The sequence below is a fragment of the Hyla sarda genome, chromosome 3, assembly GCF_029499605.1.
Source record: "Hyla sarda isolate aHylSar1 chromosome 3, aHylSar1.hap1, whole genome shotgun sequence".
Lineage (NCBI taxonomy): Eukaryota > Metazoa > Chordata > Amphibia > Anura > Hylidae > Hyla > Hyla sarda.
The window spans coordinates 79,539,058-79,565,342 of record NC_079191.1 but is presented as its reverse complement, the minus strand read 5'-3'; positions in this window follow the sequence as shown (position 1 = coordinate 79,565,342).

Below are 26,285 nucleotides of genomic sequence, written 5' to 3'. Positions count from 1 at the left end.
GGGGGGCGGTTACTTCCTCCCGCCCTGCCCGGCCTCTGGAAGTTTGGAGAGGACGGGAGGAAGACTGGAGGACGCGGCGGGGGACGGGGGAGTGTTGGGGCCCGGCCCCGGTACTTACCTCATCCCTGAAGACCCGGATCCCGGTGGCGGAGACGGCGGTGGTGGCGACAGGTGAGTTGATCCTCGGCGGCGGCACAGAACCTTTGCAGCAGTCCAGACCGCCGTAAAGCGATCTGGACTGCTCCATCTGGTCCCCTTACACTACAACTCCCAGCATGCCCAGACAGCCCTTGGCATCTGGGCATGCTGGGAGTTGCAGTTTTGCAACATCTGGAGGTCCACAGTTTGGAGACCACTGTGCCCTTCCAGATGTTGCAAAACTACACATCCTCAGCATGCCCTTACTGTCCAGGCATGCTGGGAGTTGTAGTTCTGTAACATCTGGCCCTTCAGATGTTGCAGAATTACAACTCCCAGCATGCCTGGACAATTTTGGCATACTGGGAGTTGTAGTTTTGCAACATCTGGAAGGGCACAGATTGGGAACCACTGTATTAGTGGTCTGCAAACTGTAGTCCTCCAGATGTTGCAAAACTACAACTCCAAGCATGCTGGGAGTTGTAGTTCGGCAACATCTGGCTCTAAAGATGGCTATAAAGACTACTACTTCCAGCATGCCTGAGAATGTTTGGGAGTAGTGGTTTTGCAACAGCTGGAGGCACACTGGTTGGGAAACATTGTCTGTTTCCTAACTCAGTGTTTCCCAACCTGTGTGCCTCCAGCTGTTGCAAAACTATAACTACCAGCATGCACTGATAGACTGTGCATACTGGGAGTTGTAGTTTTGCAACAGCTGGAGGTCCCGTCTCCGCCCTGTGAATGTACAGGGTACATTCACATGGGCAGGGTGCTTACAGTGAGTATCAGGCTGCAAGTTTGCGATGCAGCAAATTTTGCGCGGCAGCTCAAACTCGCAGCGGGAAACTCGCTGTAAACCCCTGCCTATGTGACTGTACCCTACAAATACTACACTAACACAAAATAAAGTAAAAAGTAAAAAAACACTACATATACACATACCCCTACACAGCCCCCCTCCCCAACAAAAATGAAAAACGTCCGGTACGCCAGTGTTTCCAAAATGGAGCCTCCAGCTGTTGCAAAGCAACAACTCCCAGTATTGCCGGACAGCCGTTGACTGTCCAAGCATGCTGGGAGTTTTGTAACAGCTGGAGGCACCCTGTTTGGGAATCACTGGCGTAGAATACCCCTATGTCCACCCTTATGCAAATCCCTAATTCAGGCCTCAAATGCACATGGCGCTCTCACTTTGGAGCCCTGTCGTATTTCAAGGCAACAGTTTAGGGCCACATATGGGGTATCACCGTACTCGGGAGAAATTGCCTAACAAATTTTGGGGGCCTTTTTCTCCTTTCACCCCTTATGAAAAGGTGAAGTTGGGGTCTACACCAGCATGTTAGTGTAAAAAAATAAATTGTTTACACTAATATGCTGGTGTTGCCCTATACTTTTCATTTTCACAAGCGGTAAAATAGAAAAATGCACCCCAAAATTTGTAATGCAATTTCTCCTGACTACGGAGATACCCCATATGTGGGCGCAAAGTGCTCTGGGGGTGCACAAAAGGTCCCAGAAGGGAGAGTGCACCATGTACATTTGAGGTGATTTGCACAGGGGTGGCTGATTGTTACAGCGGTTTTGACAAACGCAAAAAAAAACAAAACCCCACATGTGACCCCATTTCGGAAACTACACCCCTCACGGAATGTAATGAGGGGTGCAGTGAGAATTTTCCCCCCAACTGGTGTCTGACAGATCTTTGTAACAGTGGACTGTGCAAATAAAAAATTTTGTACAGCCCACTGTTCCAAAGATCTGACAGACACCAGTGGGGGTAAATGCTCACTGTACCCCTCATTACATTCTGTGATTCCAAAATGGTATGCCATGTGGTTTTTTTTTTCCTGTCCTGGCACCATAGGGGCTTTCTAAATGCGACATGCCCCCCGAGCAAAATTTGCTTTCAAAAAGCCAAATGTGACTCCTTCTCTTCTGAGCATTGTAGTTCGCCCGTAGTGCACTTCTGGTCAACTTATGGGGTAACTCCATACTCAGAAGAAATGCGGTTACAAATTTTGGGGGGTATTTTCTGCTATTAACCCTTGCAAAAATGTGAAATTTGGGGGGAAACACACATTTTAGTGATTTTTTATTTTATTTTTTTACATATGCAAAAGTCGTGAAACACCTGTGGGGTATTAAGGCTCACTTAATTCCATGTTACGTTCCTCAATGGGTCTTGTTTCCAAAATGGTATGGCATGTGTTTTTTTTTTGCTGTTCTGGCACCATAGGGGCTTCTTAAATGCAACATGCCCCCCAAAAACCATTTCAGAAAAACTTACTCTCCAAAATCCCCTTGTCGCTCCTTCGCTTCTGAGCCCTCTACTGCGCCCGCCGAACACTTTACATAGACATATGAGGTATGTGCTTACTCGAGAGAAATTGGGCTACAAATATAAGTATAAATTTTCTCCTTTTACCCCTTGTAAAAATTCTAAAATTGGGTCTACAAGAACATGCGAGTGTAAAAAATGAAGATTGTAAAAGAGAAAGAAAAAGAAATTCACTGCAAACTACCCCGTCCTCTGTCTTTGCATTGTGGATTCCATACTGCCTCACTCCGGTCTGGGACGCTTGCTTCTTGTCCATACTGCGCAAGTATCGAGATTATAGTGTTTCTAATGAACACAAATTATAACTTTCATTGTGCATTCTTTATTATTTATTGAGCAAGTGGGCTGGCAGGCTCCAGTACTGTGGAGGCTATTTTACATTGTATTATTGTGTATTGAGGACGGGTGTCTTTAGGTGAGGGGGTTCATGGCCCCTCTCCTAGGTTGTGCACTGGCTCTTTTGAGTCAGTTTTTTTAGATGTTTTTAAACTCCTTTTGTACTGATTAATGTGTGTGCAATACATTGTTCTGCTATTTAATAATTTTTTGAGCATAATAAAAATTATTGGAGTATGATTTTTTGGTGTGCTACTAATTGCAGTGAATTTCTTTTTCTTTCTCTTTTACATGGTTTATTGCCTTTCACTGAGTAGCACCCAGTATAATTAAATAGGTGAGCCCCTCTTTTTTTTTTTTTTTTTGCATTAAAAAATGAAGATTGTGAATTTTCTCCTTCACTTTGCTGCTAGTCCTGTGAAACACCTAAAGGGTTAAAAGGCTGACCGAATGTCATTTTGAATACTTTGGGGGGTGCAGTTTTTATAATGGGGTCATTTGTGGGGTATTTCTAAGATGAAGACCCTTCAAATCCACTTCAAACCTGAACTGGTCCCTGAAAAATAGTGAGTTTGGAAATTTTGTGAAAAATTGGAAAATTGCTGCTGAACTTTGAAGCCCTCTGGTGTCTTCCAAAAGTAAAAACTTGTCAATTTTATGATGCAAACATAAAGTGGACATATTGTATATGTGAATAAAAAAAATGTATTTTGAATATCCATTTTTCTTACAAGCAGAGAGCTTCAAAGTTAGAAAAATGCAAAATTTTCAAATTTTTCATCAAATTTTGGGATTTTTCACCAAGAAAGGATGCAAGTTACCAAACAATTTACCACTATGTTAAAGTAGAATATATCACGAAAAAACAATCTCAGAATCAGAATGATAACTAAAAGCATTCCAGAGTTATTAATGTTTAAAGGGACAGTGGTCAGATGTTCAAAAAATGGCCGGGTCCTAAGGTGTAAAATGGCTTGGCCCTTAAGAGGTTAAAGGTGGTTTTTCATGAGCTGCCGGTAAAGTTGTCTGTGCGTACTATATTCGGGCATGCGATACATCGGCCACAGGGTATGCATCCCCCCATTTCGGTCCTTTAGAACCAAATTTCTTATATGCTGGTTCTTCTCAATATTCGCTCTAGACTAACATGTCCCTTAGATTCTGGGATCTTCTGGCTGTAATGCTAGGGGTAGATGAAATGTATCTATTAAGTATGGGATCAGATGTTAAGATTGACCAAAATTTAGAGATGCATTTACGTATCTCTTCCCATCTCGAGTGGTAACTAGTGATCAAACGTACCTGGTTGTTATCTGTACTACGGTTGCTCGGTTGTAAGATTTGACGTCGATCTGCACTTTTTGCTCGTACATAGGCCTTTTTAATGCTTATATTGCTGTAACCCCTATTGTAGAAACAGTGTTTTAGTTCCAATACTCTCTTTTCAAAATCCTCATCTTGTGAACAGATTTGTCTCATACGTAGGGACTGACCTGTTGGTATGGCGTTAATCCATCAATTTTGATAAGAGAGTGGGATGACAACAAGGGTACATTGAGGTCCTTTTTTTCTTCCGTTACACAAAACAGTGGAATCTATGTGGACAAAGTCATGAGAGGATTTGTGAGAGCATTGCCCTCATACATACGAGATACTTTAGACTTACTACAAAAACTAGATGGACAGACAATCGAAGATGGTGTTCTGCTGGCATCAATTGACGTGGAGGCACTATATAGTAGCATTCACCATGGATGGGGTTTAAAAGCCACAGAACATTATCTTTGCTCGACACTCCATGTCAGGAGCATAGTGATTTTTTACTTTCTCTCCTCAGATTTGTATTAAATCATTATTTTTTGTTCGATCATCGTTTCTACCACCAGCTCAGGGGCACGGCAATGGGGAGCCCCTGTGCACCCACATACACTAACGTGACCTTGGGCTGGTGGAAGGACAATATTGTTTTTGGCGACAAGGAGAATACTTTAACATATCATATTTTATACTGGGGCAGGTACATAGTCGACATCTTCATTCTATGGAATGATACTGAGGCATCATTTAAATAATTTGTGTTGTCCTTAAATGTGAACCCTAAAGGACTGCGGTTTACATCAGAGTGCAGTTTTGACTCCATTGCCTTACTTGATGCACAGATCAGGAGGGATGGACGAGGGGGCTTGACTACAAGATTTTATAGAAAACCCACCGCTACTAACAACTTACTTAGGTGGGAAAGCCATCAACCAAATTCTCTCAAGCAGAGTATCCCAAAAGGGCAATACCTTCGCTTGAGGCAAAATTGCTCTAACATGAAAGATTTTGTTAAACAGTCAGATGACCATAGGAGGAGGTTTCAAGAGAGGGGTTACCCTGATAGAGTTTAAGAAAAGCTTACAAGTTTGCTTTAAGAAGCAATAGATCTGATCTTTTGGCCCCCAAGGTAAAATCGGCACATGGTAAGAATAAACAGATCCGTATGATAGAGACCTTTGATAAGAGGTCTTATTATGTTAAATATATCTTAGGCCGCTACTGGGGCATTTTAAAATCAGACCCACATCTTAAAGAGGTCTTGTGGGAACATCCTTTGGTAACATTTCGGAAGGGTAGCTCTTTAAGAAATTAATTTTCAACCGGCACCTTCAGACTCATGGCTGAGAATAAAACCGACAGGGACTTATAATTGTAGAGGGCATTGTATAGCATGTCCCCACATAGATAAGTGCAAAACATCCCTAATTGATAACTCTAGGATAGAATACCTCATTTGTTACTTCGCTAATTGTAAAATGTCTGTAGTAGTCTACCTGTGTAAATGCCCGTGCCCTTTGAGTTACGTGGGGAAGACCACACGTGAGCTCAGGAGGAGGTTTGGGGAACACTTGGGTGATGTCCGTCACCATCGAGATACACAGGTTGCGGGACACATATGAGAAAAACATAATGGGGATGCAAAAGTTTTGAAATTTCAGGTAATAGAAGTTATCAACTGAGGAATAAGGAGGGGTGATGTGGAGAAAAGGGTCCTCAGGAAGGAGACAGCATGGATATTCAGCCTGAAAACAGTAAATCCTTTTGGTCTCAATGAGCACTGTCATTTTTCAGTATTTATTGAAGAAAGGTACCGTATATACTCGAGTATAAGCCGAGTTTTTCAGCACGATTTTTCGTGCTGAAAACACCCCCCTCGGCTTATACTCGAGTGAACTCTCCGCCCTCAGTGGTCTTCAACCTGCGGACCTCCAGAGGTTTCAAAACTACAACTCCCTGCAAGCCCGGGCAGTCATCGGCTGGGAGTTGTAGTTTTGAAACCTCTGGAGGTCCGCAGGTTGAAGACCACTGCGGCCTTCGACATCATCCAGCCCCCTCTCACCCCCTTTAGTTCTGTACTCACCTCATATCAGCGCTGGTCCGGTGCTGCAGGACTGTCCGGTGAGGAGGTCGTCCGGTGGGATAGTGGTTCCGGGCTGCCATCTTCACCGGGGAGGCCTCTTCTCCGCGCTTCAGGCCCTGCCCCGGAATAATCATGTTGCCTTGACGACGACGCAGAGGTACGTTCATTACCAACGTTCCTCTGCGTCATCGTCAAGGCAACGCCTCTATTCTGGGCCCGAAGCACGGAGAAGAGGCCTCCCCGGTGAAGATGGCAGCCCAGAACCACTATCCCACCAGACGACCTCCCCACCGCATAGTCCTGCAGCACCGGACCAGCGCCGAGCGGAGGTGAGTACAGAACTAAAGGGGGTGAGAGGGGGCTGGATGATGTCGAAGGCCGCAGTGGTCTTCAACCTGCGGACCTCCAGAGGTTTCAAAACTACAACTCCCAGCAAGCCCGGACAGCCGATGGCTGCCCGGGCTTGCTGGGAGTTGTAGTTTTGAAACATCTGAAGGTCCGCAGGTTGAAGACCATGATGATGACATGTGGTGATGATGACAAGGAAATGATGAAGGGTGGGGGGGTGGGATTATGACAAGGGGATGATGAATGGGGGGATTATGGCAAGGGGATGATGAAGAGGGGGTGTGGAATGATGACAGGGGGATGATGAAGGGGGGGTGGGATGATGACAAGGGGATGATGACAAGGGGATGATGACAAGGGGATGATGAAGGGGGTGGGGATGATGACAAGGGGATGATGAAGGGGGGGGTGGGATGATGACAAGGGGATGATGAAGGGGGGTGGGGATGATGACAAGGGGATGATGACAAGGGGATGATGACAGGCGGTGATGATGAAGGGGGGATGATGAAGGGGGGATGATGACAGGGTGATGATGACAGGGTGATGATGATGAGGGTGTTAATGACGGGGGTCTGGATGATGACAGGGGGGGATGATGTATTTCCCACCCTAGGCTTATACTCGAGTCAATAACTTTTCCTGGGAATTTGGGGTGAAATTAGGGGCCTCGGCTTATATTCGGGTCGGCTTATACTTGAGTATATACGGTATGTCTACTGCACAGTTGGAATGTATAGCACTATGGGGTTATGTAAAGGAGTAATGTATTGACAATTCCCCTTGATTATAATTGGTTCCTAATCAGGAGTAGGTATCTATGTTATACTGTATACAATTGTTTAATTAACTCATGACATGGAGGTTTGTGACTGACAGACTGTGTCAAGGCAGCAGTGGATCAGAAGTAGAGACGTCACCTTTTATACCTATACCTTTTTTCCCTAGCTTACCTGATTAGGTCCCTCATTTAATGAGTGTAGGGAATGGCACCGTGGTTGAGGCCACCCTGTTAAGGAGGTGGGTCCCTTAAAAGGCAGGTAAAGAAGGTTGGGGTGTAAGCAATAGGGGGCACTACTGTCTCCGGCTTTAATTTCTGACTTTTCTATGTTTGAAATTTACCCCAACTTTTGAGAGAAGTATGTTGTCATCCTCCTCCTCTAATTTTTTACAACAATTTTAAAAATTTTTAATGAAACTATAGGAGTACCTTTACAGGATATTTTGGAACAGTGAGGATACTATAGTTATGAGTTGCTTTAGTACATGCAGTATTACTTATACCCAATCTTATCTTAATATCTTTCTTGTTAACGTTATATATTAGGGCTTAATTCTCTCCTATCCTGCTGTAGCCACGACCACAAACAATATATTTCTTAGATGTACTTGTATGATTTATAACCTACCATATCAAGACCAGTGACAGCGTGCCAGTCTAGGTCATGTCACATAATTTGAAACTCATGTCCCTTTCTGGAAACGCTATTATATTAAAAGAAATGGGTCATGTGATTATTCACGTGCCACTGGTAATATCAATAGAGGCGGCACGGATAATGGATCACATACCACTGGTGATGTCAGTGAGATTGGCGCTGATAGATGCTATAGCGGATCATGTGATAAGTCACATGCCACTGTATATGTCATTAGAGTCAACACTGATGATCGCTGATCTACTCCGATGGTGAAATGGAAGTGAATCTCGGTGTGCACTGCTTAGCACTGGGTACATAAAAGGCAGCAGTTCAGCATGTTTATTGTGAGGATGCCAGCATACTGACGGGCGCTGTATCCAACTAAGTGCCGCCACTATGCCCTCATGAATGTGGTAGGTTTAAAGGGGTATTCCAGGCAAAAACTTTTTTTTATATATATATATCAACTGGCTCCAGAAAGTTAAACAGATTTGTAAATTACTTCTATTAAAAAATCTTAATCCTTCTAATAGTTATAAGCTTCTGAAGTTTTCTATGTAACTGTTCTATGATGATGTCACATCCCGGGAGCTTTGCATGATGGGAACATTTCCCCCATAGGAACTGCACAGCTCCCGGGACGTGAGTCATCATTGAGCAGTTAGACAGAAAACAACAACTCAACTTCAGAAGCTAATAACTATTGGAAGGATTAAGATTTTTTAATAGTAGTAATTTACAAAACTGTTTAACTTTCTGGAGCCAGTTGATATATAAAAAAAAGTTTTTGCCTGGAATACCCCTTTAATATCTAAATATGGTATCAGTACCAATGAGAGAGTTTAAAACGGCTAGGATATATTAATGATATGATGGTTTTTTCATACAGGTGCGTATTACATCTAAGTCATCCTCATCATCTGACACCTGTCCCTATCTAATGGACAGTTAACTTTAATGTTCCTTGAGAAACTTTATTTGTCATGAGATTTTAATGCATAACAATAAATAAGTTATTTTAATGGGGTACTCGGGTGGAAAACTTTTTTTTTAATTTTTTTTAAATCAACTGGTGCCAGAAAGTTAAACAGATTTGTAAATTACTTCTATTAAAAAATATTAATCCTTCCAGTACTTATTAGCTGCTGAAAACTACATAGGAAATTCTTTTCTTGTTCTCTCTGCTGACATCTCTGTCCCTTTTAGGAACTGTCCAGAGCAGCATATGTTTGCTATGGGGATTTTCTCCTACTCTGGACAGTTCTTCGGGCATGTTTTGGGGGATTTTTTTTTTTTTTTTGCACTTTCGTATATTCCTTTTGGTCTTCTAAAAGCCATAGCACTTTACATTTTCCACTTACAGACCCATATAAGGGCTTGTTTTTTGTACTTTGTAATGATACCACTCATGTTACCACCAAATCTACAGCAAAATGAAAACTAAAAATATTTGAGTGAAGAAATAAAAAAAAAAAAGCCATTTAGCAACTCTGAGGGACATACATTTCTACGCAGTGCACATTCCGGTATAAATGACTTGTTATATCTATTCTGTAGGTCCATACGATTAGAACAATACCCAGCTTATTTTATTTTTCTGCTTTACTTGTTTTATTTTACTGCTTTTAAATTTTTTTACATTTTTCTATGAAAATGAGTATGTTTAAAATGTATGTATGTTCTTTTCTGACTCCTATCATTTTTTTATTTTTGCGTAGATGGGGGTGCATGAGGGCTTATTTTTTGTGCCATGGTCTTAAGTTTTAATTGATACAATTTTTATTTTGATGGGACTTTCTGATCTTTTTTTATAAAATTTTTCTGGCATAAGAAGTGGCCAAAAATATGCAATTCTTGATATTTTTTTACGTTTATGCCATTGACCATGGGGATAAATTAACATTCTATTTTAATAGATTGGACATTTACGCATGCAGCGATACCACATATGTTTATATTTTTATTTTATTTATAAAATGGGAAAAGGGGGGTGATTCAAACTTTTATTAGGGAATAAAATAAATTGTATTAATTTTTTTTTTAAACTCATCATATCTCCGCTTAAATGTCTCTTCTGAAGACTAAACAAATGTAATTCACTTAATCTCTCCTCATGGCTAAGATGTTCCATGCCCCTTGTTATTTTAGTTTTCCAAATCTTTTATGGAGAAGAATGAGTAAACATCCACAGTGCAAAAAAAAAAAAAAAGTAAATGGTAAAAACCAAAGCAGGAGAGGAAGCCATGTACAGTACATACGTGCACAGCTGTTAAAACTCTCCAATTCTGGCAGGACCGGTATGTGGGTTTGCACTAATTTCACTCTGACAGCAGATGTCGGGAAAAGATGTCATGCTGAATTTCAAAATGCCTGATTCTTTTTTTTTCTTAAAGATCCAAACCACACCCAGAGGTGTCTGCCAGCACCATTTCAGCACCCCCCAATTGATAACACATACACTCTCTGCTCACTGCACTTGAAATTCCACTATGTCATGGGACAGTAAGCATCAGCCTCATGAGGGGTTTTGCCTTCCTCTGGATCAACACAGTAGGGTTTTAGGTTGAACTTGATGGACTCTTGTCTTGTTTCAGCCTTACAAACTATGTTATGTTACTATTCAGAGGTCTAAAAACCAATCCTGCAGTATTTATATTTAATTATTATTATTTACCATAATAGAAATGTCAGAAGAGCTAAGCTTAGGGCCCAATTCACACAGTGGAATTTCTGAGCGAAATCCGGTAGGAAAATTCTACTCTGAAATGTTTTTGCATCACCAAGCACAAAGCAGAATTTCACAAAGCAGAATTTCCGTGACTGGAACATTTGAAGCAAAAATTCTACTTTTGGACTCTGCTGTCAGGGCCAGCCCAAGACATTGTGCTGCCTAGGTCCAAGAGATAAATGCTCTGAACCCCCCTTTGCTGTGTTCCCCCACAATAGGTTAGGAGGCAGATGTTCCCCCACAAGTGGATTAGGCGGCAGATGTTTCCCCACAATTGGATAAGTTGGCAGATGTTCCCCCACATTAGGTAGGCAGATGTTCCCCCTTATTAGGAGGCATATGTTCCCCCACATTAGATAGGCAGATGTTCCCCCACATTAGGTAGGCAGATGTTCCCCCACAGTAGGTTAGTAAAACAAAGAAAAACAGGCGCTCCCTTGTGGAGAATCAACGGGATCACAAGTGTGTGGGAGGGGAGGGTAAAAGTAAAGACTCACCCTGCCAGGTTGTGTACATTCCCACACAACCAGGATATGTGTTTGATAAGATGATCCTGGTCTGCAGCCTTCCTAAGAACAGTAAGGAGATGTACGGCAAACTTCAAGGAAGATAGGAATTGCGACGCTGACCAAGGAGGAGACAATGGAGCTAGGTATGTAATGAACAGATTTAATCCAATGCGACAAGTTTCACCGAGCCTGCGCGGTTTCATCAGGCATAGCAAACACTTCCCAGGGAGGTTTTTATATACACGCAGGTATTATATAAATATAAACATATGTAGTCATAAAATACATATGGTCAATTAATAAAAATTATTAGTAAAACGAAACCAAGGAAAAAATATTAGTAATAATAGGTTAAAAAAAAGGGAGGAGAAGAGAAGGAAAAGAAACGCATAGTGTGTATAGAGACATGGACCATAAGAAATATGTCATCACAACCCCTTATCTACATGTGGTCAGGATGTAACAAATAACAAGAATATATATATATATATATATATATATATATATATATATATATATATATATATATATATATAAAGCGTAAAATGTGTAATAAATAAAACAAATTATATATGGGTCAAAAATAAATAATAAATAAAATAAAAACAAAAGGGGGCAATTTTTTGCTGCATGGATATATATATCTCTTTATAGTGTCTCACATAAAATGTCATGGCACAGTCTCGGGATTTTATTAATTTAGTTTACTTTTTCCGTTGGTATATCGATGACCTCTTTTTCATTTGGGGGGGCACACTTTCTGAAGCTGAAAATTTTGTCTATGAGTTGAATCAGAATTCTTGGGGTCTACAATTTCCAATGCATTATTCTGTTAATACCATTCAATTTCTTGATTTAGAAGTAACCAGGTTATTAACAGTTATTAACAGTTATTAACAGTTTTCTTAATTTTGACAGTGCGCACTATCCGGCATGGCTGAGGGGTGTCCCCTACGGACAGTACCTGCGCATTCGAAAAAATTGAACCTCGAATGAGGATTTTGATGCGCAGGCTGCTGTCCTTAGGGGACGTTTCTCAGAAAAGGGGTACCCAAAAAAACTCCTTATTAATTCTTAAAACAAAGTAAAAAACAAAAAACAATCAGACTTAGTCATTCCCAAAGTACATACTTTATCTGTACAAACTGCTGAATTCAAAACACATTTTGTGACTATCTATAACAAGGAAGCTTCACAAATAAAACAAATTTTACACAAACACTGGCCAATCATACTTCAAGATCCAGTCCTTAAGGAGTTAATTCCCCCCACTCCCAGAGTTACCTTCAGACGGGCGAGCAACCTGCAGAACATGGTTGCTCCAGGTAAACACAAGACTAAACCATGTCTCTTAACATCTAAAGACGGCTCTTGTACCCCCTGTGGAATTTCACGCTGCCTTTGTTGTAGTTTAATTAAAGAACAAACTACATCATTTTGCTCCTCCCAAACTCGGTTATCATGCAAAATTAAGGATAATGTTACATGCAATACCTCCTTTGCAATATACCTGATAACATGCAGTTGCAATCTTCAATACGTGGGCCGCACTGTACAAACAGTGCGGTCGCGTATGAATAAGCACCGCTGGAACATTAAACATTAGTGTACAATGTGTAATAAATAAAACAAATTATATATGGGTCAAAAATAAAAAATAACTAATAAATAAAATAAAAACAAAAGGGAGCGATTTTTTGCTGCATGTATATATATCTCATTAAAGTGTCTCACATAAAATGTCATGGCACAGTCTCAGGATTTTATTAATTTAGTTTACTTTTTCCATAGGTATATCGATGACCTCCTTTTCATTTGGGGGGGCACACTTTCTGAAGCTGAAAATTTCATCTATGAGTTGAATCAGAATTCTTGGGGTCTACAATTCCCAATGCATTATTCTGTTAATACCATTCAATTTCTTGATTTAGAACTAACCAGGTTAGAAACAGGTCAAATTACCACTAAAACATTTTTCAAAAAAGTAGATATTAACAGTTTTCTTAATTTTGACAGTACACACATAAGTGCACACATAAATACATAAGTATTTGTTACATAGTGTGTCAAAACATTTCACTTTCAAACATGGTAATAACTTATAGTCTTTAACCCCTTAAGGACGTAGGACGTAAATGTACGTCCTGGTGAGGTGGTACTTAACGCACCAGGACGTACATTTACGTCCTAAGCATAACCGCGGGCATCGGAGCGATGCCCGTGTCATGCGCGGCTGATCCCGGCTGCTGATCGCAGCCAGGGACCCGCCGGCAATGGCCGACGCCCGCGATCTCGCGGACGTCCGCCATTAACCCCTCAGGTGCCGGGATCAATACAGATCCCGGCATCTGCGGCAGTTCGCGATTAAAATGAACGATCGGATCGTCCGCAGCGCTGCTGCGGGGATCCGATCATTCATAACGCCGCACGGAGGTCCCCTCTCCTTCCTCCGTGCGGCTCCCGGCGTCTCCTGCTCTGGTCTGTGATCGAGCAGACCAGAGCAGGAGATGACCGATAATACTGATCTGTTCTATGTCCTATACATAGAACAGATCAGTATTAGCAATCATGGTATTGCTATGAATAGTCCCCTATGGGGACTATTCAAGTGTAAAAAAAATGTAAAAAAATGTAAAAGTAAAAGTAAAAAAAAAGTGAAAAATCCCCTCCCCCAATAAAAAAGTAAAACGTCCGTTTTTTCCTATTTTACCCCCAAAAAGCGTAAAAAACATTTTTTATAGACATATTTGGTATCGCCGCGTGCGTAAATGTCCGAACTATTAAAATAAAATGTTAATGATCCCGTACGGTGTACGGCGTGAACGAAAAAATTTTTAAAAAGTCCAAAATTCCTACTTTTTTAATACATTTTATTAAAAAAAATATATAAAAAATGTATTAAAAGTTTTTTATATGCAAATGTGGTATCAAAAAAAAGTACAGATCATGGCGCAAAAAATTAGCCCCCATACCGCCGCTTATACGGAAAAATAAAAAAGTTATAGGTCATCAAAATAAAGGGATTATAAACGTACTAATTTGGTTAAAAAGTTTGTGATTTTTTTTAAGTGCAACAATAATATAAAAGTATATAATAATGGGTATCATTTTAATCGTATTGACCCTCAGAATAAAGAACACATGTCATTTTTACCAGAAATTGTACGGCGTGAAAACAAAACCTTACAAAATTAGCAAAATTGCGTTTTTCGTTTTAATTTCCCCACAAAAATAGTGTTTTTTGGTTGCGCCATACATTTTATGATATAATGAGTGATGTCATTACAAAGGACAACTGGTCGCGCAAAAAACAAGCCCTCATACTAGTCTGTGGATGGAAATATAAAAGATTTATGATTTTTAGAAGGCGAGGAGGAAAAAATGAAAACGTAAAAATTAAATTGTCTGAGTCCTTAAGGCCAAAATGGGCTGAGTCCTTAAGGGGTTAAAACTTACAATTCTTGAAACAATTCCATCCGATTATTTAAACAGGTACCAACGTCTCATTAATTGCGAATCCTACTGGATTCACAAGCTTTTAACATTGACCCCTAATGGGCTTAATGAGACCATAGAGAATGCTAAATAACACCTACCTTTATGTAACATTTCCCTCCCTTTTGGTGACTTCTCTGTAGTCTCATGTGAGCCCATTTTTTTTATTGTCCCCTCCACAGCTGTATATCAACGATCCATTTTTTCCTAATATAAGATCACCTTAAATAATTATTGAGTAACAATAAGTAATAGCACACATTGAACGTTTTTATTTTCAATAGTCAGATACCTTATGTCGCCCCCTCGGACTACTGGGATTGTCTTGATTCCTTCTAAGGTTGCTGTTACGTGACACTTTGTTTTACGCGAGACACTATAATAAGATATATATCCATGCAGCAAAAAATCGCCCCCTTTTGTTTTTATTTTATTTATTAATTATTTTTTATTTTTGACCCATATATAATTTGTTTTATTTATTACACATTGTACGCTTTATATATATATATATATATATATATATATATATATATATATATATATATTATTTTTTTTGTTATTTGTTACATCCTGACCACATGTAGATAAGGGGTTGTGATGACATATTTCTTATGGTCCACGTCTCTATACACACTATGCGTTTCTTTTCCTTCTCTTCTCCTCCCTTTTTTTTACCTATTATTACTAATATTTTTTCCTTTTTGTTTTGTTTTTTGTTTTAGTTTTGTTTTACTAATAATTTTTATTAATTTACCATACGTATTTTATGACTACATATGTTTATATTTATATATTTGATGTGAAAATCCACTTTGTCAGGCAAGGGGTTAATACCTGCTGTGTATATAAACCCCTCCCTGAGAAGTGTTTGCTATGCCTGATGAAACTGCGCAAGCGCGGTGAAACGTGTCACATTGGATTAAATCTGTTCATTACATACCTGGCTCCATTGTCTCCTCCTTGGTCAGCGCCGGAATTCCTATCTTCCTCGAAGTTTGCCGTACATCTCCCACAGTAGGTTAGACAGCAGATGTTCCCCCACATTAGGAGGCAGATGTTCCCCAACATTGATGTTTCCCCACATCAGGAGGCAGTTGTTCCCTCGCATTAGGAGGCAGCTGTTCCCCCACATTAGGAGGCAGATGTTTCCCCACATTAGGCAGAAGATGTTCCCCACATTAGGAGGCAGATGTTCCTCCACATTAGGTAGGCAGATGTTCCCCCACATTAGGAGACAGCTGTTCCACCACATTAGGAGGCAGATGTTCCTCCACATTAGGTTGGCAGATGTTCCCCCACATCAGGAGGCAGATGTTCCCCCACAAAGGTTAGGTAGGCAGCTGTTCCCCACATTAGGAGGCAGATGTTCCCCCACATTAGGAGGCAGCTGTTCCCCCACATTAGGCGGCAGATGTTCCCCCACATCAGGCCGAAGATGTTCCCCACATTAGGAGGCAGATGTTCCCCCACATTAAGTCCTATTCTATTTAAAATATTAATTAATGACCTTGTGTCACGAACCGACATGAGCGGGTGGTAGGGTTATCTATAAAATCACTATTTGTCTACACTAGACCGAAAATAATGATAAAAAAAAATCCCTATTACACCACCCAATTTAAAGGTATCGCTGCAACCACCTGTCAATTTCAAGCCGACAGGAAGCTATCAATCCAATCTGGATATGCTACAATTCCCAAATATAATCTACTATCCCCAGAAGTATATTAAAACAGGAAAAAGATTAATCCAAATCTATAATGTAGCCGAACAAGTAAGTACATTTACGACTATAACTTAGTTCTCTTCAAGATTTAAACAACAACAAAGTCGTGGTCTCAAATGGCAGGAGGTGCTCAACCCCAAATGCAATTGTGCATATATACTGAGGAAGCAGATCTTGCCCTTGAGTTCTGTTGCTAAGGGCGATCCCCAACATAAAAATGCATACAATGGAGGATGCCGGCAACAGACTACAAGTGCCACAATGGCATCCTACACCAGATAAACGGTGTGGATGTGTAACAATTAGAATAATACAATACAGCAATTTAGTTAAACTACTGTGGTAGATGTATACAATGACATTGGCTATCCCTCAACACTGATGTTAAAATTGAGACATTCACCAGTATATCCTTAGATGAAGGACATACCAGAGCCTATATATCACACAAACCCGGGGCCTTAGCCCAGGGCACAAATCCCTTTTAAAGTGTACCCCCCCCCCCCCAAAAAAAAAAGTAAAATATAACTTTTATTGTGTTAATATAAAATGATGACAAGTGATTAAAACCACAATTTCACAGTTCCAGATAATTAGTAAATTCTGGGATTAACCCAGTAGTCTCCTATCTAATGGGTCTGCAGTACCCAAACAAATGGAATCTGTGAAATAGATTAAAATCTGAAATTTGCCTCCTCAACTAGTTTCGGCGCATCTGCATCGTCCTCAGGAGGAATAAACGGCAAACACATACCAGAGCCTGCACACCAACGCCAAGGTTTCTCAAGTGGCACGGGACCTAACACTAACCTACCTGTGTGTGATAAGCAAAAAACAGGGGTCAGTGGGCAATTACAGCAGCATTAGGCCGACTTGCAGCCTCCTCCCAGGTACCCTCCAGTGTGGCTGTGCACACATGCAATGGGAGGAGGGAGGCAGACTACAAGCCCCACCCAAGTTGGCTGATATGTGTGCCGGCCTCACAGGTGAACCTTAATACTGCCTTAATGGTGATGAAGGCACATTAAATGTGGAGTTTATACACCTCCAAGTTTAAGATTTAAACAACAAAGACGTGGTCTCAAATGGCAGGTGGCGCTCAACCCCAAAAACAGTTGTGCATATATACTGGGGGAGCAGATCCTGCCCTTGTGGTCTGTTGCTAAGGGTGATCCCCAGCATAAAAATGCATACAATGGGGGATGCCTGCACAGACTACAAGTGCCACAATTGCATCCTACACCACGTAAACAGTGTGGATGTGTCACAATTAGAATAATACAATACAGGAATTTAGGTTCACTACTGTGGTAGATGTAAACAATGACATTGGCTATCCCTCAACACTGATGTTAAAATTAAGACATTCGCCAGTATATCCTTAGATAAAGGACATACCAGAGCCTGCACAGCTCTCTTCAAGGACAATGTGTGTCCGTTTTACCAGACATAAGGTGGGACTTAATAAATTAATGATTTATTATGAAAGAAAAATATTCACAGTACATATAAAAATAGATATTAACAAAACAAAATTTCACCACACAGAAAATAAAAATAAAACGGGAAAAAACTAGAAACCTTACTTACAAAAAGTTACAGAGTTCTATTCCATGGGGTCTGGTAGGAAATGGCGTCTGGCATCCAAAATTAGATCTTGTCCTACAATCAAGCGCACCCTAGCCCCCCCCTCCACCACCCCCAGGTCTGTAATTTTATAACCCTGCTATGGACAGGTGACCCCTCTATGTTTAGCCCCTGGGCGGGACAAGGAGGAGAGATAGATGTTGCCACTTGCTTATGATACCTTTATGCCCAAAGAATAGGAAATGTCCTCTATCTTCTATTATGGGCCAGGCACCCACATCATTTTCTTATATTTGGGTTCTCCATCAAATCCTCTTTCTAGGGGTTCCTGACATGACCCCCTTATTTTGTATGACTTACTCAGAGCATACAGTTCGGGCAGGGATCAATACACGGTCATGTGAGGACTCATTTTAAAGGTAGTATGATGGAGAATCCAACCGTATAAGATAGGTACTGCAGACATACTTCCCTGATCCCCATATTTTATATTGGAAGACATGGCATTTTCACAGGGGGGCTACTTCCCATACCTTTCATTTATCTATTGACACAAGGTCTTGGCGTCTTTTTGGCTGGTGAAGGTGTCAAATTTACCATTCAGGCAAACAGTGTCCACTAATTGGCACAGTTATATTAATTGCCCCCAACTGGCCACTGGATGCAATAGCTTAGACTGTCTTCTCCTGGTAGTTTGATCAAACAGGATGGATTCTTTGGAATGTTAACCCCTTAACTCCTTGGGGATGGAGCCCATTATAACCCTAGGGACGGGAGCATTTTTTGCAATTCTGACCACTGTCACTTTAAGCATTAATAACTCTGGGATGCTTTTACTTTTCATTCTGATTCCGAGATTGTTTTTTCGTGACATAATCTTCTTCATGTTAGTGGTACATTTTTGTAGATACTTGCATCATTTCTTGGTGAAAAATTCCAAAATTTAATGAAAAAATTTAACATTTTGCATTTTTCGAACTTTGAAGCTCTCTGCTTGTAAAGAAAACAGACATTACAAATAAATAATATATTGATTCACAAATAAAATATGCCTACTTTATGTTTGCATCATAAAGTTGACATGTTTTTACTTTCGGAAGACATCAGAGGGCTTCAAAGTTCAGCAGCAATTTTCCAATAAAAAAAAAAAATCTAAATCGGAATTTTTCAGGGACCAGTTCAGTTTTGAAGCTGATTTGAAGGGCCTTCATATTAGAAATACCCCATAAATTACCCCATTATAAAAACTGCACCCCTCAAAGTATTCAAAATGACATTCAGAAAGTTTGTTAACCCTTTAGGTGTTTCACAGGAATAGCAGCAAAGTGAAGGAGAAAATTCAAAATCTTCATTTTTTACACTCGCATGTTCTTGTAGACCCAGTTTTTGAATTTTTACAAGGGGTAATAGGAGAAAAAGCCCCCCAAAATTTGTAACCCAATTTCTCTTGAATAAGGAAATACCTCATATGTGTATGTCAAGTGTTCGGAGGGCGCAGTAGAGGGCACTTAAGGGAAGGAGCAACAATGGGATTTTCGAGAGGGAATTTTTCTGAAATGGTTTTTGAGGGGCATGTCACATTTAGGAAGCCCCTATGGTGCCAGAACAGCAACCCCCCCCCACATGACATACTATTTTGGAAACTACAGTCCTCAAGGCATGTAACAAGGTTCAGTGAGCCTTAACACCCCACAAGTGTTTGACGACTTTTTGTTAAAGTCGGATGTGTAAATGAAAAAAAAAATGTTTTCACTAAAGTGCAGTTTTTTCCCCAAATTTACAATTTTTACAAACGGTAATGAGAGAAAATGCCCCCCCAAAAGTTGTAACCCCATCTCTTCTGAGTATGGAAATGCCCCATGTTAGGGCATAAAATGCTCTGCGGGCGAACTACAATGCTCAGAAAAGAATGAGTCACATTTGGCTTTAGGAAAGCAAATTTTGCTGAAATTATTTTTGGGGGCATGTCGCATTTAGGAAGCCCCTGTGGTGTCAGAACAGAACAAAATACCCACATGGCATACTATTTTGGAAACTACACCCCTCAAGGCATGTAACAAGGGGTACAGTGAGTCTTAACACCGCACAGGTGATTGACGAATTTTCGTTAAAGTGGGACGTGAAAATGAAAAATTTGATTTTTAACACTGAAATGCTGGTGTTACCCAAAACTTTTCATTTTCACAAGGAGTAATAGGAGAAAATGCCCCAAAAAATTTGTAACCCCATTTCTCTCAAGTAAAGAAATACCTCATATGTGTATGTAAAGTGCTCTGTGGGTGCACTAGAGGGCTCAGAAGGGAATGAGCAACATTGGGCTTTTGGAGAGCGAATTTTGCTGAAATGGTTTTTGGGGGCATGTCACATTTAGGAAGCCCCCATGATGCCAGAACAGTAAAAAAAACAAAAAAAAACAAACAAACACATGGCATACTATTTTGGAAACTACACCCCTCGCAGAACTTAATATGGGGTGCAGTGAGCATTTTTCCCCACTGGCATTTGACAGATCTTTGGAACAGTGGGCTGTGCAAATGAAAAAATAAATTTTTCATTTTTACGGACAACTGTTCAAAAAATCTGTCAGACACCTGTGGGGCGTAAATGCTCACTATACCCCTTGTTATATTCCATGAGGGGTGTAGTTTACAAAATGGGGTCACATGTGGGGGGGTCCACTGTTCTGGCATCATGGGGGCTTTGTAAACACACATAGCCTTCAATTCCAGCCTAATTCTCTCTCAAAAAGCCCAATGGCGCTCCTCCTCTTCTCAGCATTGTAGTTCGCCCGCAGAGCACTTTACTTACACATATGGGGTATTTATATACTCAGAAGAAATGGGGTTACAAATTTTGGGGGGCTTTTTTTCCTAATACCCCTTGTGAAAATGAAAAATTTGGGGTACCGCCAGCATTTCAGAGGAAAAAAACTAATTTTAAATTTTCATGTCCAACTTTAACAAAAATTTATCAAAGACTTGAAGGGTGTTAAGGCTCACTCTACCCCTTGTTACGTTTCGTGAGGGGTGTCGTTTCCAAAATGGGGTCACATGTGGGTGTTATTTTATGTGTTCATGTCAGAACCGCTGTAACGATCAGCCACCCCTGTGCAAATCAACAATTTAGGCCTCAAATGCACATGGCAGTTTCTCACTTCTGAGCCATGTAATTCGTCCGCAGAGCATTTTACGTACACATATGGGGTATTTCCGTACCCCATATGTGTACGTAATTTACAAATTTTGTGGGTCATTTTCTCATTTAACCTCTTGTGAAAATGAATTTGCTGGTGTAGCTCCCAAATTTTCATTAGGGGTAAAAGGAGAAAAATTGCCCCAAAATTTGTAGTGCAATTTCTCCCGAGGACGGAAATACCCAATATGTGGCCCTAAACTGTTGCCTTGAAATATGACAGGGCTCTGAAGTGAGAGAGCGACATGCGCATTTGAGGCCTAAATAAGGAATTTGCAATAGGGGCGGACCTGGTTACCTACAGTAAAACCCTACAGCAGTGTTTCCCAAACAGGGTGCCTCCAGATGTTGTAAGACTCCCAGCCTGCCAGGACAGTCTATGGCTGTCCGGCAATAATGGGAGTTGTGGTTTTGCAACAGCTGGAGGCTCCCTTTAAAAAACACAGCCGTTTGAGACATTTTTCATTTTTATTGGGGGGAGGGCAGGGGACGTGTAAGGGAGTGTATATGTAGTGTTTTACGTTTTATTATTTGTTAGTGTAGTGTACTGTTTTTAGGGTACATTCACACAGGCGGGGGTTCACAGTAAGTTTTCCGGTGGGAGTTTGAGCTGCGGCGGAAAATTTGCTGCAGCTCAAACTTGTAGAAGGAAACCCACTGTAAACCCGCCCGTGTGAATGTACCCAGTACAATGCTGTTTTTTCTCCAAACTTTACATTTTTACAAGGGGTAATAGTAGAAAATGACCCCCAAAATTTGTAACCCCATTTCTTCTGAGTATGGAAATACCCCATGTATGGATGTCAAGTGCTCTGCTGGCAAACTACAATGCTCAGAAGAGGAGGAGCGCCATTGGGCTTTTGGAGAGTGAATTTGTTTGGAATGGAAGTCAGGGCCATGTGCTTTTACAAAGCCCCCCGTGGTGCCAGAACAGTGGACCCCCCCCCCCACATGTGACCCAATTTTGGAAACTACACCCCTCCCAGAATGTAATAAGGGGTGCAGTGAGTATTTACACCCCACTGGCCTTTGACAGATATTTTGAACAGTGGACTGTGCAAATGAAAAATTTTATCTTTCATTTTCACGGACCACTGTTCCAAAAATCTGTCAGACACCTGTGGGGAATAAATGCTCACTGTAGCCCTTATTACATTACATGAGGGGTGCAGTTTCCAAAATGGGGTCACATATGGGGGAGGGGGGTCCACTGTTCTGGCACCAGGGGGGCTTTGTAAACACATGTGGCCTTCAATTCCGGAAAAATGTTCTCCTCAAAACCCCAAAGGCGCTCTTTCTCTTCTGAGCATTGTAGTTCGCCCTCAGAGCGCTTTACATCCATAAATGGGGTATGTTCTTACTCAGAAGAAATTGGGTTACACATTTTGTGGGGCTTTTTTTCCTATTTCCCCTTGTGAAAATGAAATATTTAGGGTAACACTAGAATTTTTGTGAATTTTTTTTTTTCATTTTCCCATCCAACTTTAATGAAAATTCTTCAAACACCTGTGGGTGTACCCCTCGTTACGTTCCGAGAGGGGTGTAGTTTCCAAAATGGGGTCACAGGTGAGTATATATATTTTATGTGTTTATGTCAGAACTGCTGTAAAATCAGCCACCCCTGTGCAAATCACCAATTTTGGCTTCAAATGTACATAGTGTGCTCTCACTCGCTCTCAGCCTTGTTGTGCGCCCACAGAGCATTTTACGGGCACATATGGGGTATTTCCATACTCAGGAGAAATTGTGTTACACATTTTGTTTTTTGTTTTTTACTTTTACCGCTTGTGAAAATAAAAAGTATGGGTCAACACCAGCATGTTAGTGTAAACATTTAAATTTTTTTTACACTAACAGGCTGGTGAAGCCCCCAACTTTTCCTTTTCATAAGGGGTAAAAGGAGAAAAGGCCCCAAAAATTTGTAGTGCAATTTTCTCCAGAGTATGGAAATACCCCATATGTGACCCTATGTGACCCTAAACTGTTTCCTTGAAATAAGACAGGGCTCCGAAGTAAGAGAGCGCCTTGTGCATTTGAGGACTAAATTAGGGATTGCATAGGGGTGGACATAGGGGTATTCTACGCCAATGATTCCCAAACAGGGTGCCTCCAGCTGTTGCTAAACTCCCAGCATGCCTGGACAGTCAGTGGCTGTCCGGAAATGCTGGGAGTTGTTGTTTTGCAACAGCTGGAGGCTCCATTTTGGAAATACTGCCGTATGATACGTTTTTCATTTTTATTGGGGGGGACAGTGTAAGGGGGTGCATATGTTGTGTTTTACCCTTTATTATGTCTTAGTGTAGTGTAGTGTTTTTAAGGTACATTCACACTGGCAGAGGTTTACAGTGAGTTTCCCGCTAGGAGTTTGCGCTGCGGCGAAAAATTTGCCGCAGCTCAAACTCCAAGCAGGAAACTTATTGTTAACCCACCAGTGTGAATGTACCCTGTACATTCACATGGGGGGGGGGGGGCAAACCTCCAGCTGTTTAACCCCTTAAGGACGCAGCCCATTTGGGCCTTAAGGACGCAGACAATAAAATTTTTATGTTTTCGGTTTTTCCTCCTCGCCTTCAAAAATCATAACTCTTTCATATTTTCATCCACAGACTAGTATAAGGGCTTGTTTTTTGCATGACCAGTTGTCCGTTGTAATGACATCACCCACTTTACCATTAAATGTATGGCGCAACCAAAAAAATACTATTTGTGTGGTGAAATAAAAAAGAAAACCACAATTTTGCTAATTTTGGAAGGTTTTGTTTTCACGCCGTGCAATTTACGGTAAAAATGACATGTGTTCTTTAATATTTGGGTCAATACGATTAAAATGATACCCATGATAACATACTTTTCTATTACTGTTGCACTTAAAAAATATTGCAAACATTTAAATCAAATTAGTACGTTGAAAATCCCCCTACTTTTTCATGTTTCCGTATAAATGGCGGTATGAGGGCTCATTTTTTTGTGCCGTGATCTGTACTTTTTATTGATACCATATTTGCTTATGTAGAACTTTTAATCAATTTTTTATAAATTTTTTGGGGAATAAAATGTTATAAAAAAGCATCTATTTTGGACTTTTTTTAATTTTTACGTTCACGCCGTTCACCGTACGGTATCATTGCCATTTTATTTTTATAGTTCACATATTTACGCACGCGGCGATACCAAATATGTATATAAAATATATTTTTTGTATTGATCACGGCATCTGAGGGGTTAATGGCGGACATCCGCGGGATCGTGGGTATTTGCCAATACGGGCGAGGTCCTGGCTGTGATCAGCAGCCGGGACCTGCCGTGCATGATCTGGGTATTGCTCCGATGCTCGCGGTTATGCTTAGGACTTAAATGTACATCCTGGTGCGTTAAGTACCACTTCACCAGGACATACATTTGCGTTAAGGGGTTAAAAACTACAACTCCCAGCATGTACTGACAGACCGTGCATGCTGGGAGTTGTACTTTTGCAACAGCTGGAGGCAAACTGGTTGGAAAACCTTCAGTTAGGTTCTGTTACCTAACTCAGTATTTTCCAACCAGTGTGCCTCCAGCTGTTGCAAAACTACAACTCCCAGCATGTACTGATCGCTGAAGTGCATGCTCGGAGATGTAATTATGCAACAGCTGGAGGTATGCAGCTACAACTCGCAGCACGCCGAGACAGTTGATTGCTGTTTGGGCATGCTGGGATTTGCAGTTTTGCAACATCTGGAGGGCCACAGTTTAGACACCACTGCACAGTGATCTCCAAACTGCAGCCCTCCAGCTGTTGCAAAACTGCAAATCCCAGCATGCCCACACAGCAAATCGCAAACTGTAGCCCTCCAGATGTTGCTTGGCTTCCGTAGGATCCAGGGAGCCAGCCGCACGACATCGCCGCCCACCGATCCCCGTCGCCCCCTACCATCGGATGGGTAAGTGGATGTTCGGTGCAGGTGTGAGGTGGTTTTTTGCGCCCTCGTAGATCCATGCGTCCGCTCTTCCCCCAGCTCTTTTCCGAAGCTAGAGCTCGGGGAGGGCAGAGCAAGGGGAGAGAGAAGTACACGCCCCCTCCTGAGCTCGGCTGCTCGGCTGGACGCAGATCTCTATGGCACGCCCCCTCCCTGAGCACATAGATCTCCACAGCAGGTCCCCTCCCTCATCTCCCCGAGCTGAGGACGTAGAGCAGTGCTCCCAATGAGCTCTATGTGTAAAGGGGGACATACTGTACGGGCTAAAGGGGGACATACTGTACGGGCTAAAGGGGGACATACTGTACAGGCTAAAGGGGGACATACTGTACGGGCTAATGGGGGACATACTGTATGGGCTAAAGGGGGACATACTGTACAAGCTAAAGGGGAACATACTGTATGGGCTAAAGGGGGACATACTGTACAGGCTAAATGTCCCCCTTTAGCCCATACAGTATGTCCCCTTTAGCCGCCTGCCGTGGAGATTTACGTCCTGAGGGAGGGGGCGTGCCGTAGAGATCTGCGTCCAGCCGAGCTCAGGGAGATGAGGGAGGGGGCGTGGACCTTCTCTCTCCCCTTGCTCTGCCCTCCCCCAGTTCTAGCTTCGGAAATCTTCGGAGAGCTGGGGGAGGAGCGGACGCATGGATCTACGGGGGCGCAAAAAACCACCTCACACCGGTCCTCTGTCGGTTTCCCTGTCCTTCCCCACCTATTGTGGGTGGGCAGAACGGGGAAACCGAAAGTTGACCGCCCCCGATCTGCTATTGGTCGTCACTTCTTGATGACCATTAGCAGGGATAGGAGGGGTGGCACCCCTGCCACCTCGCTCCTATTCCTCCAGGGGGATCGTGGGTGTCTTGGTTAACCCCGATTCCCCTTCTTTCCGGGTGTGACCAGGAATCGTGCAAATTGAAAGTGTGAATTCACCTGCGATGACCCCCCTGGGCATTTGCACGGGATGCCTGCTGAATGATTTCAGCAGGCATCGCGGTCAGATCCCCGCCCGGCATAACTCTACGTCATGGGTCCTTAAGACCCAGGGTGCCATGACGTAGCGATATGTCATGGGTCCTGTAAGGGTTAAACTAATTCATTAAAACTAATA